The 20,285-nt window shown below is 37.2% G+C and overlaps 1 protein-coding gene across 3 annotated transcripts in view; it reads right to left on the reverse strand.

Annotated features, from left to right (window-relative positions):
* The window catches only part of GAREM1 (GRB2 associated regulator of MAPK1 subtype 1), a 211,412-nt gene that overhangs the window by 28,145 nt on the left and 162,982 nt on the right, over positions 1-20,285 (reverse strand). The window lies entirely within an intron of this gene.

Genomic DNA, 20,285 nt, shown 5'->3' on the forward strand with positions numbered 1-20,285 from the left:
AGTAGAAGATGTGAGCTCACTTCTTACAAAAACAGCAAGATCACAACTGATGAACAACCATCGACAAAACCACTGGAATCTACCAAAAAAGATATTGTACATCCAAAGACAAAGAAGAAGCCACAGTGAGATGGTAGGAGGGGAAACAACTGCAATAAAATCAAATCCCGTACCTGCTGGGTGGGCGACCCACAAACTGGAAAATTATACCACAGAAGTTCTCCCACAGGAGTGAAAGTTCTGAGCCCCACGTCAGGCTCCCCAGCCTGGGGGTCTGGCAACAGGAGGAGGAGCCCCCAAAGCATCTGGCTTTGAAGGCCAGCGGGGTTTGATCGCAGGAATTCCACAGGACTGGGGGAAACAGAGACTCCACTCTTGGAGAGTGCACACAAAGTCTCATGTGCACCAGGACCCAGGAAAAAAAGCAGTGACCTCATAAGAGCCTGGGCCAAATCTACCTGCTAGTACTGGAGGGTCTCCTGCAGAGATGGGGGCAGCTTTGGCTCACTGCGACGACAAAGACACTGGTGGCAGTAGTTCTGGGGAGTACTCATTGGTGTGAGCCCTACAGGAGGCGGTCATTTTCTCACCAAGACCTGGACCCACTCAACAGCCTGTAGGCTCTAGTGCTGGGACACCTCAGGCCAAACAACCAACAGGGTGGAAACACAGCCCCATCCATCAAGAGACAGGCTGCTTAAAGTCTTCCTGAGCATACAGCTGCCCACTAAACATGCCCCTTGACACAGCCCTGCCCAACAGACAAACAAGACCCAGCTGCACCCACCAGTGGGGAGGAACCAGTCCCTCCCACCAGGAAGCCTGCACAAGACTCTTAGACAGCCTCATCCACCAGGGGGCAGACAGCAGAAGCAAGAAGAACTACAACCCTGCAGCCTGTGGTAAGGAAACCACAATCATAGAAAGTTAGACAAAATGAGATGGCAGAGGAATATGTCCCAGATGAAGGAACAAGATAAAACCCCAGAGAACAACTAAGTGAAGTGGAGATAGGCAATCTACCCAAAAAAGGATTTAGAGCAATGATAGTAAAGATGATCCAAGATCTCAGACAAAGACCTAGAAGAACTAAAGACCAAACAAACTGAGATGAACAATACAAAAACTGAAATGAAAAATACACTGGAAGGAATCATTAGCAGAATAACTGAGGCAGAAGAATGGATAAGTGAGCTGGAAGACAGAATGGTGGAAATCACTGCTGCAGACCAGAATAAAGAAAAAAAAAAAAAAAAGAAAAGCAATGAGGACAGCCAAAGAGACCTCTGAGACAACATTAAATGCACCAATATTCGCATTATAGAGGTCCCAGAAGGAGAAGAGAGAGAGAAAAAACCTGAGAAAATATTTGAAGAGATAATAGCTGAAAACTTCCCTAACATGGGAAAGGAAACAGTTAGCCAGGTAGAGGAAGTGCAGAGAGTTCCAGGCAGGATAAACCCAAGGAGAAACATGCCGAGACACACAGTAATCAAAGTGACAAAAATTAAAGACAAAGAAAAAATACTAAAAGCAACAAGGGAAAAGCAACAAATAACATAGAAGGGAACTCCCATAAGGTTATCAGCAGATTTTGCAGCAGAAACTCTGCAGGCCAGAAGGGAGAGGCATGATATATTTAAAGTAATGAAAGGGAAGAACCTACAACCAAGAATACTCTACCCAGCAAGGCTCTCATTCAGATTTGACAGAGAAATCAAAAGCTTTACAGACAAGAAAAAGCTAAGAGAATTCAAATTCAGCACCACCAGACCAGCTTTGCAACAAATGCTAAAAGAACTTCTCTAGGCAGAAAAGGCCACAACTACAAATAAGAAAATTATGAATGGAAAAGCTCAATGGTAAAGGCAAACATAAAGTAAAGGTAGGAAATCATCCACACACAAATATGATATCAAAACCAGCAATCATGGGGGACTTCCCTGGTGGCGCAGTGGATAAGACTCCGTGCTCTCAATGCAGGGGGCCAGGTTCGATCCCTGGTCGGGGAACTAGATCCCACATGCGTGCTGCAACTAAGAGTTTGCATGCCACAACTAAGGAGCCTGTGCGCTGCAGCTAAGAAGGCTGCAAGCCGCAACTAAGGGTCCTGTGAGCTGCAACTAAGGAGCCCACATGCTGCAACTAAGACCCGGAGCAACCAAATAAATAAATAAATAAATATTTTAAAAACCCCAGCAATCATGAGAAGAGGAGAGCATAATGCAGGATATTAGAAATGCATTTGAAATTAAAAGACCAGCAACTTAAAACAATCTTGTTTATATATAGACTGCTATATCAAAACCTCATAGTAACAGCAAACCAAAAATCTACAATAGATACACACACAAAAAAGAATAAGGAATCCAAACACAATACTAAAGTTAGTCATCAAATCACAAGAGAACAAAAGAGGAAGGGAAGAAAAAACACCTATAAAAACAAATAAAAAACAATTAACAAAATGGCAATAAGAACATACATATTGATAATTACCTTAAATGTAAATGGATTAAATGCTCCAACCAAAAGACACAGACTGGCTAAATGGATACAAAAACAAGACCCATATATATGGTGTATACAAGAGACTCACTTCAGATCTAGGGACACACACAGACTGAAAGTGATGGGATGCAAAAAGGTATTCCACACAAATGGAAATCAAAAGAAAGCTGGAGTAGCAATACTCATATCAGACAAAACAGACTTTAAAATAAAGACTGTTACAAGAGACAAAGGAGGACACTACATAATGATCAAGGGAATCAATCCAAGAAGAAGATATAACAACTGTAAATATATATGCACCCAACATAGAAGCACCTCAATATATAAGGCAAATACTAACAGCCATAAAAGGAGTAATAGACAGTAATACATAGTGGAGGACTTTAACACACCACTTTCATCAATGGACAGATCATCCAGACAGAAGATCAATAAGGAAACACAGGCCTTAAATGACACATTAGACTAGATGGACTTAATTGATATTTATAGAGCATTCCATCCAAAAGCAGCAGAATACAAATTCTTCTCAAGTGCACATGGAACATTCTCCAGGACTAATCATGTGCTGGGCCACAAAGTGAGCCTCAGTAAATTTAAGAAAATTGAAATCATATTAAGAATCTTTTACGACCACAACGCTATGAGATTAGAAATCAACTACAAGAAAAATACTGTAAAAACACAAACAGATGGAGGCTAAACAATGTGCTACTAAACAACCAATGGATCACTGAAGAAGTTAAAGAGGAAATCAAAAAATACCTGAAGACAAATGAAAACAAAAGCGTGATGATCCAACACCTATGGGACTCAGCAAAAGCAGTTCTGAGAGGGAAGTTTACTGCAATATAATCTTACCTCAGGAAACAAGAAAAATCTCAAATAAACAATCTAACCTTACACCTAAAGCAACTAGAAAAAGAAGAACAAACAAAACCCAAAGTTAGTAGATGGAAAGAAATCATAAAGATCAGAGCAGAAGTAAGGATGAAGAAAAAGCAGAAAAGATCAATGAAACTAAAAGCTGGTTCTTTGAAAAGATAAACAAAACTGATAAACCTTTAGCCACACTCATCAAGAAAAAAGGGGAGAGGACTCAATAAAATTAGATATGACAAAGGAGAAGTCACAACTGACACCACAGAAATACAAAGGATCATGAGAGACTACCAGATATGCCAATAAAATGGACAACCTAGAAGAAATGGACAAATTCTTTGAAAGGTACAATCTCCCAAGACTGAACCAGGAAGAAATAGAAAATATGAACAGACCAATCACAAGTAGTCAAATTGAAACTGTGATTAAAGAACTCCCAACAAACAAAAGTCCAGGGCCAGATGACTTCACAGGTAAATTCTATCAAACATTCAGAGAAGAGTTAACACCTATCTTTCTGAAAGTACTGCAAAAATTGCAGAGGAAGGAACACTCCCAACTCATTCTCTGAGGCCACTATCACCCTGATACCAAAATCAGACAAAGATACCACAAAAAAAGAAAATTACAGACCAATATCACTGATGAACAGTCGCAAAAACACTCAGCAAAATACTAGCAAACCAAATCCAACAATACATTTTTTTTTTTTTGGAAGGCTTTCAGAACTAAAGTTTTTTTTTTTTTAATACATCTTTATTGGAGTATAATTGCTTCACAATGCTATTTTAGTTTCTGTTGTACAACAAAGTGAATCAGCCATGTGCATACATATATCCCCATATGCCCTCCCTCTTGAGCCTCCCTCCCACCCTCCCTATCCCACCCCTCTAGGTCATTGCAAAGCACCAAGCTGATCTCCCTGTGCTATGCTGTTGCTTCCCACTAGCTATCTACTTTACATTTGGTAGTGTATATATGTCGATGCTACTCTCACTTCACCGCAGCTTCCCCCTCCCCCATGTCCTCAAGTCCATTTTCTATGTCTACATCTTTATTCCTGCCCTGCCCCTAGATTCATCAGTACCATTTTTTTTTTTTTTAGATTCCATATATATGTGTTAGCATATGGTATTTGTTTTTCTCTTTCTGACTTCCTTCACTCTCTATGACAGGCACTAGGTCCATCCACCTCACTACAAATAACCCAATTTCGTTTCGTTTTATGGCTGAGTAATATTGCATTGTATATATGTGCCACATCTTCTTTATCCATTCATCTGTCGATGGACATTTAGGTTGCTTCCATGTCCTGGCTATTGTAAATAGAGCTGCAATGAACATTGTGGTACATGTCTCTTTTTGAATTATGGTTTTCTCAGGGTATGTGCTGAGTAGTGGGATTGCTGGGTCATGTGGTAGTTCAATTTTTCAGTTTTTTAAGGAACCACTATACTGTTCTCCATAGTGGTTGTATCAGTTTACATTCCCACCAACAGTGCAGGAGGGTTCCCTTTCACTACACCCTTTCCAGCATTTATTGTTTCATTTTTTGAAAATGGCCATTCTGTCAGGTGTGAGGTGACACCTCATTGTAGTTTTGATTTGCATTTCTCTAAAAATTAGTGATGCTGAGCATCTTTTCATGTGCCTCTTGGCCATCTGTATGTCTTCTTTGGTGAAATGTCTATTTAGGTCTATCACCCATTTTTTAATTGGGTTGTTTCCAACAATACTTTAAACGGATCACACACCATGATCAAGTGGGATTTATCCCAGGGATACAATAATTTTTCAATATCTGCAAATCAATCAGTGTGATACACCACGTCAACAAACTGAAGAATAAAAACCATGTGATCTAAAGACAAAGGAGAAGCCACAATGAGACGGTAGGAGGGGCGCAATCACAATAAAATCAAATACCATAACTGCTGGGTGGGTGACTCACAAACTGGAGAACACTTATACCACAGAAGTCCACCCACTGGAGTGAAGGTTCTGAGCCCCACGTCAGGCTTCCCAACCTGGGGGTCCGGCAACGGGAGGAGGAATTCCTAGAGAATCAGACTTTGAAGGCAAGCAGGATTTGACTGCAGGACTTTGACAGGACTGGGGGAAACAGAGACTCCACTCTTGGAGGGCACACACAAAGCAGTGTGCTCATCGGGACCCAGGGGAAGGAGCAGTGACCCTATGGGAGACTGAAACAGACCTACCTGCTAGTGTTGGAGGGTTTCCTGCAGAGGCGGGGGGCGGCTGTGTGTCACCATGAGGACAAGGACACTGGCAGCAGAAATTCTGGGAAGTACTCCTTGGTGTGAGCCTTCCCAGAGTCTGCCATTAGCCCCAACAAAATGCCCGGGTAGGCTGCAGTGTTGGGTTGCCTCAGGCCAAACAACCAATAGGGAGGGAACCCAGCCCCACCCATCAGCAGACAAGTGGATTAAAGTTTTACTGAGCTCTGCCCACCAAAGCAACAGCCAGCTCTACCCACCACCAGTCCCTCCCATCAGGAAACTTGCACAAGCCTCTTAGATAATAGCCTCATCCACCAGAGGGCAGAGAGCAGAAGCAAGAAGAACTACAATCCTGCAGCCTGTGGAACAAAAACCACATTCACAGGAAGATAGAGAAGATGAAAAGGCAGAGGTCTATGTACCAGATGAAGGCACAAGATAAAACCCCAGAAAAACAACTTAATGAAGTGGAGATAGATAGGCAACCTTCCAGAAAAAGAATTCAGAATAATGATAGTGAAGATGATCCAGGACCTCGGAAAAAGAATGGAGGCAAAGATCGAGAAGATGCAAGAAATGTTTAACAAAGATCTAGAAGAATTAAAGAACAAACAAACAGAGATGAACAACACAATAACTGAAATGAAAAATACACTAGAAGGAACCAATAGCAGAATAACTGAGGCAGAAGAACGGGTAAGTGACTTGGAAGACAGAATGGTGGAATTCACTGCTGCAGAACAGAATAAAGAAAAAAGAATGAAAAGAAATGAAGACAGCCTAAGACGCCTCTGGGACAACATTAAACGCAACAACATTCGCATTATAGGGGTCCCAGAAGGAGAAGAGAGAGAGAAAGGACCCGAGAAAATATCTGAAGAGATTATAGTTGAAAACTTCCCTAAAATGGGAGAGGAAATAGCCACCCAAGTCCAGGAAGCGCAGAGAGTCCCATACAGGATAAACCCAAGGAGAAACATGCCGAGACACACAGTAATCAAACTGGCAAAAATTAAGGACAAAGAAAAATTATTGAAAGCAGCAAGGGAAAAACGACAAATAACATACACGGGCACTCCCACAAGGTTAACAGCTGATTTCTCAGCATAAGCTCTACAAGCCAGAAGGGAGTGGCATGATATACTTAAAGTGATGAAAGGCAAGAAACTACAACCAAGATTACTCTACCCGGCAAGGATCTCATTCAGATTTGATGGAGAAATCAAAAGCTTTACAGACAAGCAAAAGCTAAGAGAATTCAGCACCACCAAATCAGCTCTACAACAAATGCTAAAGGAACTTCTCTAAGTGGGGAACACAAGAGAAGAAAAGGACCTACAAAAACAAACCCAAAACAATTAAGAAAATGGTAATAGGAACATACATATCAATAATTACCTTAAACGTGAATGGATTAAATGCTCCAACCAAAAGACACAGGCTGGCTGAATGCATACAAAAACAAGACCCATACATATGCTGTCTACAAGACACCCACTTCAGACCTAGGGACACATACAGACTGAAAGTGAGGGGATGGAAAAAGATATTCCATGCAAATGGAAATCAAAAGAAAGCTGGAGTAGCAATACTCATATCAGATAAAATAGACTTTAAAATAAAGAAGGTTACAAGAGACAAGGAAGGACACTACATAATGATCAAGGGATCAATCCAAGAAGAAGATATAACAATTATCAATATATATGCAGCCAACATAGGAGCACCTCAATACATAAGGCAACTGCTAACAGCTATGAAAGAGGAAATCGACAGTAACACAATAATAGTGGGGGACCTTAACACCTCACTTACACCAATGGACAGATCATCCAAACAGAAAATTAACAAGGAAACACAAGCTTTAAATCACACAATAGACCAGATAGATTTAATTGATATTTGTAGGACATTCCATCCAAAACCAGCAGATTACACTTTCTTCTCAAGTGTGCATGGAACATTCTCCAGGATAGATCACATCTTGGGTCACAAATCAAGCCTCAGTAAATTTAAGAAAATTGAAATCATATCAAGCATCTTTTCTCACCACAATGCTATGAGACTAGAAATCAATTACAGGGAAAAAAATGTAAAAAACACAAACACGTGGAGGCTAAACAGTACATTACTAAATAACCAAGAGATCACTGAAGAAATCAAAGAGGAAATCAAAAAATACCTAGAGACAAATGACAATGAAAACACGACGATCCAAAACCTATGGGATGCAGTAAAAGCAGTTCTAAGAGGGAAGTTTATAGCTATAGCAGCCTACCTCAAGAAACAAGAAAAATCTCAAATAAACAATCTAACGTTACACCTAAAGAACTAGAGAAAGAAGAACAAACAAAACTCAAAGTTAGCAGAAGGAAAGAAATCATGAAGATCAGAGCAGAAATAAATGAAATAGAAATGAAGAAAACAGTAGCAAAGATCAATAAAACTAAAAGCTGGGTCTTTGAGAAGATAAAGAAAGTTGATAAACCATTAGCCAGACTCATCAGGAAAAAGAGGGAGAGGACTCAAATCAATAAAATTATAAATGAAAGAGGAGAAGTTACAACAGACACCACAGAAATACAAAGCATCCTAAGCGACTACTACAAGCAACTCTATGCCAATAAAATGGACAACCTGGAAGAAATGGACAAATTCTTAGAAAGGTATAACCTTCCAAGTCTGAACCAGGAAGAAATAGAAAATATGAACAGACCAATCCTAAGTAATGAAATTGAAACTGTGATTAAAAATCTTCCAACAAACAAAACTCCAGGTCCAGATGGCTTCACAGGTGAACTCTATCAAACATTTAGAGAAGAGCTAACACCCATCCTTCTCAAACTCTTCCATAAAATTGCAGAGGAAGGAATACTCCCAAACTCATTCTATGAGGCCACCATCACCCTGATACCAAAACCAGACAAAGATACTACAAAAAAACTTACAGACCAATATCACTGATGAATATAGATGCAAAAATCCTCAACAAAATACTAGCAAACAGAATCCAACAACACATGAAAAAGATCATACACCATGATCAAGTGGGATTTATCCCAGGGATGCAAGGATTCTTCAATATACATAAATCAATCAATGTGGTACACCATATTAACAAATTGAAGAATAAAAACCATATGATCATCTCAATAGATGCAGAAAAAGCTTTTGACAAAATTCAACACCAATTTATGATAAAAACTCTCCAGAAAGTGGGCATAGAGGGAACCTACCTCAACATAATAAAGGCCAAATACGACAAACCCACAGCAAACATCATTCTGAATGGTGAAAAACTGAAAGCATTTCCTCTAAGATCAGAAACAAGAGAAGGATGTCCACTCTCGCCACTATTATTCAACATAGTTTTGGAAGTCCTAGCCACGGCAATCAGAGAAGAAAAAGAAATAAAAGGAATACAAATTGGAAAACAAGAAGAAAAACTGTCACTGTTTGCAGATGACATGATACTATACATAGAGAATCCTAAAGATGCCACCAGAAAACTCTAGAGCTAATCAATGAGTTTGGTAAAGTAGCAGGATACAAAATTAATGCACAGAAATCTCTTGCATTCCTACAGACTAATGATGAAAAATCTGAAAGAGAAATTAAGGAAACAGTCCCATTTACCACTGCAAGAAAAAGAATAAAATACCTAGGAATAAACCTACCTAGGGAGACAAAAGACCTGTATGCAGAAAGCAATAAGACACTGTGAAAGAAATTAAAGATGATACCAACAGATGGAGAGATATACCATGTTCTTGGATTGGAAGAATCAACATTGTGAAAATGACTATACTGCCCAAAGCAATCTATTGCAATCCAATAGATTCAGTGGACTCCCCATCAAATCCAATAGATTCAATGCAATCCCCATCAAATTACCAATGGCATTTTTTACAGAACCAGAACAAAAAATCTTAAAATTTGTATGGAGACACAAAAGACCCCAAATAGCCAAAGCAGTCTTGAGGGAAAAAACAGGAGCTGGAGGAATCAGACTCCCTGACTTCAGACTATACTACAAAGCTACAGTAATCAAGACAATATGGTACTGGCACAAAAACAGAAATATAGATCAAAGGAACAGGATAGAAAGCCCAGAGATAAACCCATGCACCTATGGTCAACTAATCTATGACAAAGGAGGCAAGGATATACAATGGAGAAAAGACAGTCTCTTCAATAAGTGGTGCTGGGAAAACTGGACAGCTACATGTAAAAGAATGAAATTAGAACACTCCCTAACACCATACACAAAAATAAACTCAAAATGGATTAGAGACCTAAATTTAAGACCGGACACTATAAAACTCTTAGAGGAAAACATAGGAAGAACACTCTTTGACATAAATCACAGTAAGATCTTTTTTGATCCACCTACTAGAGTAATGGAAATAAAAACAAAAATAAACAAATGGGACCTAATGAAACTTCAAAGCTTTTGCAAAGCAAAGGAAACTACAAACAAGACGAAAAGACAACCCTCAGAATGAGAGAAAATATTTGCAAATGAGTCAACAGACAAAGGATTAATCTCCAAAATATATAAACAGCTCATGCAACTCAATATTAAAAAAACAAACAACCCAATCCAAAAATGGGCAGAAGATGTAAATAGACATTTCTCCAAAGAGGACATACAGATGGCCAAGAAGCACATGAAAAGATGCTCAACATCACTAATTATTAGAGAAATGCACATCAAAACTACAATGAGGTATCACCTCACACCATTTAGAACGGGAATCATCAGAAAATCTACAAACAACAAATGCTGGAGAGGGTGCGGAGAAAAGGGAACCCTCTTGCACTGTTGGTGGGAATGTAAATTGATACAGCCACTATGGAGAACAATATGGAGGTTCCTTAAAAAACTAAAAATAGAATTACCATATGACCCAGCAATCCCACTACTGGGCATATACCCAGAGAGAACCGTAATTCAAAAAGACACATGCACCCCAATGTTCATTGCTGCGCTATTTACAATATCCAGGTCATGGAAGCAACCTAAATGCCCATCGACAGACGAATGGATAAAGAAGATGTGGTGCATATATACAATGGAATATTACTCAGCCATAAAAAGGGACGAAATTGGGTCATTTGTAGAGACGTGGATGAATCTAGAGACTGTCATACAGAGTGAAGTAAGTCAGAAAGAGAAAAACAAATATCGTATATTAATGCATATATGTGGAACCTAGAAAAATGGTACAGATGAACCGGTTTGCAGGGCAGAAATAGAGACACAGATGTAGAGAACAAACGTATAGACACCAAGTGGGGAAAGCAACAGGGGGTGGTGGTGGTGGTGTGATGAATTGGGAGATTGGGATTCACATGTATACACTGATGTGTATAAAATGGATGACTAATAAGAACCTGCTGTATAAAAAATAAATAAATAAGATAAAATTCAAAAAAACCCCCTAAAACCCATGTGATCATCTCAATAGATGCAGAAAAAGCTTTTGACAAAATTCAACACCCATTTATGATAAAAACTGTCCAGAAACTGGGTATAGAGGGAATATCCCTCAACATAATAAAGGCCATATATGATAAACCTAGAGCTAGCATCATACTCAATGAGGAAAAGATCAGGAACAAGACAAGGATGTCCACTCTCGCCACTTTTATTCAACATAGTTTTGGAAGTCCCTAGCTATGGCAATCAGAGAAGGAAAAAAAATAAAAGGAATCCAAATTGGAAAAGAAGAAGGAAAACTGTCACTGTTTGCAGATGACATGATATTATACATAAAAAATCCTAAAGATGCTACCAGAAAACTACTAGAGATCATCAGTGAATTAGGTAAAGTTACAGGATACAAAATTAATACACATAAATCTGTTGCATTTCTATGCACTAACAACAAAAGATCAGAAAAAGAAATTAAAGAAACAATCCCATTTACCATTGTAGCAAAAAGAATAAAATACCTAGGAATAAACCTATCTAAGAAGGCAAAAGACCTGTACTCTGAAACTGTAAGACACTGATGAAAGAAAGTGAAGATGATACAAACAGATGAAAAGATATACCAGGTTCTTGGATTGGAAGAATCAATATTGTTAAAATGGCCATATCACCCAAGGCAATCTACAGATTCAATGCAATACCTATCAATTTACCAGTGGCATTTTTCACAGAACTGAAACAGAAAAATCTTAAAATTTGTATGGAGACACAAAATACCCCAGATAGCCAAAGCAATCTTGAGACAGAAAAATGGAGCTGGAAGAATCAGGCTCCCTGACTTCATTCTATACTACAAAGCTACAGTCATCAAAACAGTACCATACTGGCACAAAAACAGAAATATAGATTAATGGAACAGGGTGGAAAGCCCAGAAATAAACCCATGTACCTATGGTCAATTAATCTATGACAAAAAAAGCAAGGCTATATAATGGAGGAAAGATGGTCTCCTCAATAAATGGTGCTGGGAAAATTGGACAGCTACATGTAAAAAAATGAAATTAGAACATCCTTTAACAACATACACAAAAATAAGCTCAAAATGGATTAAAGGCCTAAATGTAAGACCGGATACTACAAAACTCTTAGAGGAAAACATAGGCAGAACACTCTTTGACATAAATCTCAGCAATATATTTTATGATCCGCCTCCTAGAGTACTGGAAATAAAAACAAAAATAAACAACTGGGGCCTAATTAAACTCAAAAGCTTTTGCACAGCAAAGGAAACTGTAAACAAAATGAGAAAACAACCTACAGAATGGGAGAAAATATTTGCAAACAATGCAAGCGACAAGGGATTAGTCTCCAAATTTTACAAACAGCTCATGTGGCTTGACATAAAAAAAAAAACAACAACAACCGAATCAAAAAATGGGCAGAAGACATAAATAGACATTTCCTCAAAGAAGATATATAGATGGCCAAGAGGCACATGAAAAGATGCTCAATATCGCTAATTATTAGAGAAATGCAAATCAAAACTACAATGAGGAACCACCTCACACCAGTCAGAATGGCCATCGTCAAAAAATCTACAAACAATAAATGCTGGAGAGGGTGTGGAGAAAAGGGAACCCTCCTGCACCACTGGTGGGAATGTAAATTGGTGTAGCCACTATGGAGAACAGTATGGAGGTTCCTTAAGAAACTAAAAATAGAGCTACCATATGATCCACCAATCCCACTCCTGGGCATACATCCAGAGAAAATCATGGTTTGAAAGGATACATGCATCCCAGTGTTCACCGCAGCGTTGTTCACAATAGCCAAGACATGGAAGCAGCTTAAATGTCCATTGACAGATGAACAGATAAAGAAGAGGTGGTACATATATACATTGGAATACTACTCAGCAATTAAAAAGAATGAAATAAAAAAAAGAGAAAAAAAGAAATGAGTGTATCAGTCTATCTCAGAGATATATAAATATACAGTTTTATTGCTCTGCTTCTCACTGTAATTTATCCATTTTCCTGTGCATATACTCCATCAATTGTAATACTAACCTAACATATTCCATTATATATGGATATGCCTTAATTCATTTGACCAGTTCCTTATTGTTAGACAGATGGGATTTCCCAATTTTTAGCAAGTATAAATAGTACTGCAGCAAACTTTTTTACACTTCAATTATTTCCTTAGGATAAAGTCTCAGAAGTAGAATTGCATGGACAAAGCTGTATATACGTGTGAAAGTTCTAATATGTGTTACCCATTGTACTTCATCAATGTTATACACAGACATATTTCTACTCTATGAAGTTATGTTTCCCCATACCCATGCTGAATAAATTTAATGTTTACCAATATTAAAAGTAAAGCATGCATCCTGCATTTATATATGTTTTATGTTGAATATGCTTGAATATTAGTATTGTGAATATTTTTTGGTATTTATTTATCAAGCTATTTAGAGTTTTTCCTCTGTGAATTGTCTAGTTGTGTCCCTCACCCATTTTTCTGTTGTGATGGCTATCTTATTGATTACTATTTATGCAATGTGAATGTCATTTATGCTATACATTTTCCAATTTGTTGCTTGAATTTCAATTTTATGGCTTCTTTAAGTATTAAAGTTTTTTTCTATGCAGCATTTTCAAACATTTCCTTTGTGACTTCATTCTTGGGTGTTATGTGTCTTACTTGTTGAGAAGATATAGATCAAGGTTCTGATCTAGGAGTGGTTTTGCTCCCCCACCCCCGCACCAGGGGACATCTGACAGTGTCTTGAGACATTTTTGATGGCCATGACTGGGAGGGTGCTTACACCTAGTGGGTACAAACAAAGAATGGTGCTAAACATGTTACAAGGCACAGGACAGTCCTACAGCAAAGATTTATCCAGTCCAATTTTCACTGGTGCTCAGGTTGAGAAATGTTGATATCATTAACCAATATTTTCTTCTGGCATTTTGATGGTTTCATTTATTAAATATTTAACTTATTCAAATTTTTTTGGTGGATTATTTAAGGTAGGGATCTAACTTCAGTTTTTTAAATAGTTAACTGAGTGTCCAGTACATTTCCAAATAACCATCCCTTTCATCACTGATTTGAAGTGCCACTTTTATTATATATTAAATTTATAAAATACATAAACTCAAATATATACATATATTAGTATTTATTCAGGGGCCATTTTATCCTTATGACCTTTCTGCCTATTTTCCTATCATAACAATACTGTTTTAATTCCTGTATCTTTATCATACATTTTGAGATCTGATAACAAAAGCCCTCACTTGTGGTTATTCTGACTCAAAGTTTTTAGATGGAAAGAAACAAGAGAAGCAAAGTCAAAAGTCAAATAACAGACTGACAGAAAATATTTCCAGTGACAGAAAATGACAGAAAAAGACCTAACATCCCTAATACATAAGCAGTTTTTTAAAAAGACCCCCAAACCTCCAGAAAAACAGAAAAGCCATAAAAAATCAATCCACTAAAAAGATGCATCTATGAAAAGATGTTCAACTTTTCTTATACTAACAGAAATGTAAACTATAATTACACTGAGATACCATTTCTCACCTAGAACACTGATAAATATTCAAAAGCTTGACACTGCCCTCAGTTGGTAAAGCTATGGGGAAACAGGCACTCTTGTTCATAGCTGGTGGAAATGCAAATAGTACAAGCCCGGTGGCAGGGAATTTGGCAATATCTAACCAAACTATTCATGCATTTATCCCTCCACCCAGCAATGCTACTTTCAGGAATTTACTCTGAAGACATTTCTCCAACCGTATGAAAATACCCATGTACAAGGTTATTCGTTGTAGCATTATTTGTATTTGTAAAATACTGGAATCTATTTCAATGCCCAAACATCGACAATTGATTGAATAAACTATGGTACACACACGAAATGATATGTGAAAACGAATGAGTACTGTTAGTTCAATGAATTGGTATGAAATAAATTCCAGGATATACTAAGTTAAAAAAAAAGCAAAGCACATGAAAATTTATATGGTATATTGCCTTTTTGTTTAAGAAAGAAGGAAAAGTTAGTGTGTGTGTGTGTGTGTGTGTGTGTGTGTGTGTGTATATATGTGTGTGTATATATATATATTTCTGCTTATTTTTTTTTAAGGAACACAAGAAAAATAAACCAGAAAACAATGAAATTGGTCACTTACAGGAGGGAGGGGAGGGAGGAAGGGACATGGGGGAGAGTGACACCTCTGTGAGTAAACCTTGCTATAGAGTTTTGTCTTTTAGGAAGTATGCTAATGGTCTATATATTCAAAAAGTAAAATATAAGTTAACAAGAAATTAAAAAAAAAAAAAGCTGAATGCAAATGGAAACAGATGAACCCAACTGTATTTCAAATGAATAAACTAACAGCCCTGGGGACAGAGAAATAATCCAAGTAACTGTGGAACACTGACTATATACTATCAGTAGGGAAAAGAAAAGACCAACCAAGATTGTGTTCTTTTTAGTAGATTTGTTTTGTATAGGGGAATAGGTACAGTGATTCTCAAACAACTCTATGTGTATTGTAGGACTGAACAAATGAGTAAATGTGTCGATATTTTGGGAGCCAGAGTTTTCACTGTGGCAGGGGAGACAGAAGTATGGAATTGGGAAAAGCAAGCAAGAACTCCACAGGGTTGGATTGGAATTGGAGGTATTAGTACCAACTCATAATTTGAAGAAACCACACACACACATACTGTTTAGCTTTGTTCTTTCCAAGGGACCAGAAGCAAAGATTCCAACTATCACCAAGTATACTTAGTGTCCAACTCACTCCCCATGAAAAGGAACTAGGGCTCCTGGGACAAATGACTGATTCCAGGGCTAGGGCAGGAAAGATACAAGATTAGCCTGGAACATTCTGTTGTGCCAGAAAGTAAAGAAGTGCTCATAAGATGATGGGATCATGTCAAAAAGACACAGGAGCCAGCCTGAACTAGCCCCCACTGGCTAAATCTGGGACAGTTTGAGTACCACAGTAAATGAAGACTGTAATGAATTATAATCTATTGAATAAAACAGGAATGTCTAAGTCCATATTGTTAACAAAAAGATGAATGAATGAAAAAAATGAATGGGGGAAAAGCTGACAAATGTAAAGAAGTGGTGGAATTGAAAAAATCATAATTTTGTATCATCTATTACAGTAAAGATTATACACTAGAGTCATTAATTAATACTGAATTTACAGGAGAAGTTTGATTAAGGTAATAGATAATGTGCAAGGTCTTAAAATGTCATCCCCCAGAAGCTAATTAATTACCAGGGGAGGAAAAGTAATTGTAGAGGGTAGAAACTGGACACATCTTGACCAAGTGATAAAACTTAATATTACCAAAGAGAAGCATGTTTACGACACACACCTCTGGATGTGATTCCCTGAGAAGTTCAGGACCTCAATCACATAACATTCCACCTTAAAAGTACATTCGTTACTAGAATCTAATCATGAGGAAATATCAGAAAAACCCAAACTGAGAAATATTCTATAAAATATCTGGTGTGTATTCTTGAAAAACATCCATGTGATGAAAGACAAAGAAAGGTTCAAGAACTGTTCCAGATTAAAGTGAAATAAAGAGAAATGAAAAGTAAATGCCATACGTGATTCTGGAATGGATTCTGTACTGAAAGAAACAAAAATGCTATAAAGTACGACATTGGGACACTTGGCAAAGTTAGAATACAGACTGTAAATAAAAGTATTGTTATCAACATACTGTGGTTACATAAGAAAATATCCTTATTCTTAGGAAATATACACTGATTATTAAGGGACAAAGGGCATAATGTATGCAATTCACTCTTGAATGGTTCAGAAAAACATAAATAAGTTATACATATGTACGTATATGCACATGCAGGCGTAGAGGATGATAAAACAAATGTGCAAAATGTTAACAGTTGGTGAATCTAAAGTGGTTAGGGAGATCTTATATTATTCTTGCAACAATTATTTAAGATAGAAATTATTTAAAAATAAAAACTTAAAACATGACAATAGGAAATTTTAGATATTTTTGCCTATTTTTCCAGATGAACTTTAGAATCATCCTGTCCATGGTTTGCATTGGTAATTTTACTGGAAGTACACCTACATGGTGTTTTGACAAGAAGTAACATCATTGTATTAGTATTTCCAAATAGGCACTTGAAAACTCTCACCATTTATTCATATCTTTTATTTCCCTTATTAGTATTTAAACTTGCCTTTGTTATCAATCCCTGAACATTACTGTTTACTGTCTTGTTGAATATACTTTGTTGCTATTCTGTGTGTCCAGTAATCTTATTGTAATAGTTTTTCCCAGTTGATTCTCTTGGGATTCCTAGGTAATTATATCTTATGCAGTCGAAAAATTTGTTTTCATTTTTAAAGTTTTCATCCTTTCTCCCCACAATAGAGTGGTGGTGGCGAGAGTGTGGTTTCACATTTTAATGTGAATATCATCTGTGTTTTAATATCAACTATGAGAAATTTGTTGGTTTGAAATGGATATTTTAAAAAATCATATTAGTGATGTCTTTCCAATTCTAGTTTTCTAAAAGTTTCTACAATGAAATTAATTTTTTTTTTTTTACCAAATGCTGTTTCTGTATCCAATAAGATAGTCATGTGTTTATTTTTCATTTTGATGTATGTATTTTATATTGTAATAGTAGATTCCCAAATGGTAAAACAACACTACATGCCCGAAAAAATCTCTACGTGATCATGGTGCACTTAAAAAAATATATTGCATGATTCTCCTTGATAGCATTTGATCTATGATTGAGGTATCTTAGTCACAGGTGAGATTAGTCTACAGTTTTATTATTACGTTATCTTTATCACATTTTAGTACTAGGCTTACATTAAGCCTGAGATGGATTTCTTCTTTTATGTTAACAAAAAAGCATCTTGGGTCAAGTGACTGACATTGTTCATATTGCTTACTGAGTAGGAATCATTATGTCTTTAGAAAACTAGGTAGTAAGAATCCTTGTAAATAATTTCTTACCCATTCTGGGTCATCTCTATATAATTCTAACCTTTGGGAAAAGGAGTTAGCCGATCAACATCAGTGCTATAAAAAACAAACAGTTCTGTTGTCTCTGGAGTGAAGGGAATCCCTCTGAAGGAGGCATTATCAGTACATAAATGGCAGCACAATATTGTTTTAACAGCAGTTCAGGCTCCTAAGGTTTAAAATCCATTTCAGCGGACTCAGATAAGTGTTATTATTATTATTTTTTAACAAGACCTCAACTTAGCTGTGTTTATTCTCAGACTCAGCATTCACCTGGACTTCTATATTGGAGTAAGTTTAGGAATTTAAATCAATTAATTAATAATAAATAAATAAAATTTAACTTTTTATTTGGAATAATTTCAGATTTGTAGAAAAGTTGCAAAGGCAGTACAGAGCGTTCCTGTATACCCTTCACCTAGCTTCTCCTGTTAACATCTTACAAAACCATGGCACATTATCAAAGCTAAGAAATGAACGTTGGTACAATCTATTTAACTACATTATAAGCTTTATTTGGATTTCACTAAATTTTTCCACGAATGTCCTTTTTCTGTTCCTGGACCAAACCAGGATACCACATTGCATCTAGTCCTCTGTCCTGTGAGTTTCTTTATCTTGCCTTGTTTTTTATGACCTTGACAGTTTTGAAGAATATAGAAGAGGGTTTTCTTTTAAGCTAATATATCATTTATACATGACAGTACTTGGCACGTACGAAAGCTGACTGTCTTTTCCTACAGGACCTGTAGCTTCAAGGTTTCAGTTATTTTATTCTCCTGACTTTGGTCACCAAGGGTCCTTATGAAGATTCACTGGCTATTAATTTTAATTTTTGGTTTATCCCTTTTACTTCCAGCTGGCATCTAGTTAAGCTTATAATAACACAGATCAGAGGTCAGCAAACTACTGCCCATAGTCCAATTCTGGCCCACCACCTGACTTTGTAAATAAAGTTTTATTAGGACGCTGCTACGCCCATTTGTTTCTGCACGGTCTGTGGCTGCTTTCACTCTCCACTGGCCATGCTGAGTAGCTGCAACAGGGACTGTAAGGCCTGCAAACTCTAACCTAGTTACCCTTTGTGCGCCTTTACAGAAAAAGGTTGCTGGCCCCTGGTATAGATGAATAAAAAGAACCATGTTCTTTGGCAATTAATTGGTACAATACTATTAAGGGTACAATACTAATAACTAGTAACTAAACTACAAGCTGAGTTTGAATCTTGTTAACTATTAGGTGACCTCAGATGAAGTGTTTTACCTTTTTGAGCCTCAGTTTCCTCATCTGTAAAATGAGAACACCATCAGCTACTTCTCAAGCTTAACCAATGTAGGTAAACAACTTCCCACAGTGGTAAGCCCCCAATAAGGGGAGACCATGATCGTTATCATTACTTTTATTAACAGTAATTCTGAAAAAGTTTTAATTCTTATAATTCTGCTTCACATTACCTTTCACATCTCTGTATTTTCATGTTATTTTCTATTTTCATGCACTACTGTTTTCAAGCCCAAACCGCTACCTTTAAGCATTATCCTTCCTTCTATACTAAAGAATTGCTCAAGTTTTTATTGAATGTGTTATCCCAGAATAAAACTTAATGTCAGAATAGGGACTGAAATATCATTACAGTTATATCTCAAAGGAAGTGAACATATTGAAATGATTCAGAATACACTGTTTTAGGATAAACTGGTCTCCAAAATGCTCAGATGCATTGCTATACTTCCTTTTTATTGGAACTTTATAAAAAAAGTTGGCAGTTCATCCATTTGGACCAGAATGGAGGCAAGGATGTTGAGAAAGGGTTCTCATGAGATTTGAGGAAACACACACATGTTCACTCATACAACAGACTGTTTCCAGTGAACATACAGGGAGCCAACAGTGCTTCTCAAACACGAAGGAATAACAAGAAGAAATGTCTCTTTCTAGCTTCTTTAAATTGGTACTTATTCTATTTTTCCTTATTTACTTTTACAAACATACACCTTCCAGAATGAAGAATTATAGGTCTAGTGAGTACTGCACACCAAATGAGCTGAAAGAGAATGTCCACATAGTTTGTGAGACACGATTCACACAGATTAAACAGATCTAAATTATCTTCAGTAAATGTCACTCTCTGGGCGCACTCAACAGTTTTG

This window comes from Balaenoptera ricei, chromosome 14, assembly GCF_028023285.1.
Source record: "Balaenoptera ricei isolate mBalRic1 chromosome 14, mBalRic1.hap2, whole genome shotgun sequence".
Taxonomy (NCBI): domain Eukaryota; kingdom Metazoa; phylum Chordata; class Mammalia; order Artiodactyla; family Balaenopteridae; genus Balaenoptera; species Balaenoptera ricei.